This window comes from Limulus polyphemus, unplaced genomic scaffold (genome assembly GCF_000517525.1).
Source record: "Limulus polyphemus unplaced genomic scaffold, Limulus_polyphemus-2.1.2 Scaffold618, whole genome shotgun sequence".
NCBI lineage: Eukaryota > Metazoa > Arthropoda > Merostomata > Xiphosura > Limulidae > Limulus > Limulus polyphemus.
Genome location: NW_013666228.1, coordinates 174,361 through 176,576, shown reverse-complemented (window position 1 = coordinate 176,576; position 2,216 = coordinate 174,361). Strand labels below are relative to the sequence as shown.

At 32.7% G+C, this 2,216-nt stretch overlaps 1 protein-coding gene across 1 annotated transcript in view; it reads left to right on the top strand.

Moving 5' to 3' along the window:
- Nucleotides 1–698: 698 nt before the first annotated feature.
- LOC106459499 (sulfotransferase 1C2A-like) overlaps nt 699–2,216 on the top strand; it is a 4,328-nt gene continuing 2,810 nt past the window's right edge. The window contains exon 1 of the mRNA XM_013919125.2: nt 699–853. The gene's annotated coding sequence lies outside the window, so the exon portion shown is untranslated. The remainder of the gene's footprint in view (nt 854–2,216) is intronic.

The following is a 2,216-nucleotide window of genomic DNA, read 5'->3' as shown; positions in this document are numbered from 1 at the left end:
TTCTTCTTGTTTATTTTCTCGTTCTTCTTGTTTCTTTTCTTTTTCCTCTAACAACTGTTGTAATTTCTCTTCTCGTTCTTCTTGTTTCTTTTCTTGTTTTTGTATTGCTGCCATCAAGTCTGCTAAGCTGTAGTTTGATTTTCCGCCTCTCGTTTCCATTTTTCTTCTCGTTTTTTTTCTATCCCACTTTCTGACATCAATTTGTTACGTCTCCGTTTGCTAATTGATGGGTTATAGTGTTTGTTTTAGCGCGAGTATTGAGATTAAGTGTATCGCAGAGTTATATTCGGAAAGAATAAACCAGTTTTATTAAGTAAAGACTTGTGTCGTTAAAGTTTCGTTGGAACGAAGTTACGAAAAAAGAACTGTTACGTCTCCGTGCTCTCTGACTGCAGATCAATTACTCACTGTCTATACACACACATCACCTTAAACTCGCGTCACGTTGTCCCCTCTTATATATACCAAACTACCCTATATCTAGCAAATACTAGAGCATTCACCAAGATACGGGATAGTTCTAAAAACGTGGCGTCACTGTAGTCATGCAATCTCGATGACGCAACAATATCATGAACTAATAAACAACAAGCTTTTCAAAGTAATTTGTAAGTGGAAAACGTTTGGAAGCTTGCCAAAAAAAATAGATAAGTAAAACCTTGAAACAGTAGAGTCTTATATATGAAGTCATTTTTGTTTTTGCTCAAGTGTTAAGATAAACCAGAAAGTACAATCACGTGATTTATCTGGAATAGTCAGACTTGTAGGCTGTTGTGATAGTTGAACCTCGTTGATAAGAGTAAAAGACGTCGTATGATAAATACTGAAATTAAAGCTTTCGCTTAAATTAAAGGTAAGATAAGGCCTAATATATTTATTAGTTAAACTAATTGTAAGGTATTAAAATACAGTCTGAAACTCGACTATAAAATAATTATATATATAAGATTGACAGGAACGTTTACTAAAGAACAGTCTAGCTTAACAAATTTCATAGGTTTATATTTGTCTGTTCTAACTAATTGTTGTAATCAGCTTAGACGTTGAGGTCGACTCTGTTCAATTAAATGAATGGAGTCGAGAACTTGTACAGTAGTAACAGAAATAGGAATCGATAATTTTTGAGATCGGATTTTATTGCTAATGTGTCCACATCACTTCAAAATGTTATATCTATTTTACCGTTTATAAGTACTTACGTTTTCGTCCCTTAGTGGTATAGCGGTAAATCTACGGATTTACAACGGTAAAATCCGGAGTTTGATTCCCTGCGGTGGACAAAGCAGATAGCCCAATGTGGCTTTGCTCTAACACAAACGAACGAATTTACGTTTTCATACTGTAAATATTTAATATATAAAAATGTAAAAACATTTAATTTGTCAACAGTATTATAATTCAATAATAGTCCAAATTTTTGTTTGCTTGTTGATAAGCGCAAAACCACACAAATGGTTATCTTTATTCTGCTCACTGTAGATATCGAAACTCGATTGCATCAAGTCCAAATAATGGGCGTTATATAAACTGCTATGGTAGATCGTTTATATTTTACTAAATGAAGTGATGTCAGTGTTATTGTGGTATTCTCTGGTGCACTGATTTCCATTAAGAGTAATCGAGTAATAATAAGAGGTTCTACAGAAGATATATTAGTGAGTTTGAAAACATAAAGAAACAGTAAACGATATGCATCATAATGAAACAATCTTCATTCAGCTCACAAAAAACAATCACAAATATTGTATTTGCAAAGAACGGGGCACTTACTAGGGAGAGCTTTGTTTACTAACCTTAAGAAGAATTATATATCTTACTATATTTGTCCCAGGCTGAGAAAATATAGAATTATATACTGAAAAATATAATATTACTCTTCTCAGGGCACGTACGCTTCTCACATAACTGTCGGTCATTCCCATAGAGAGAGAAAAAAAAGATGTTGTATCTACGAGGGATCACGTGACCTCCAAAGAGAAAATATCATGTTTATATTTATATACTATACTCAACTATTTTTGAAATACTTGTTTATTGTCGGATATGCAGAGTATAGTATTTGTAAACGTAATTATTATGCTCTGTATATCGGACAATAAACAAGTTTTACGTTTTACGTAATAGGGTACTTCCTTTTATTATATGTTTTCAACTTTATATCCTATTCTGCAAAACTAGTTGAAAATCACAGTCAGTTTTACAATGAAACCGATATA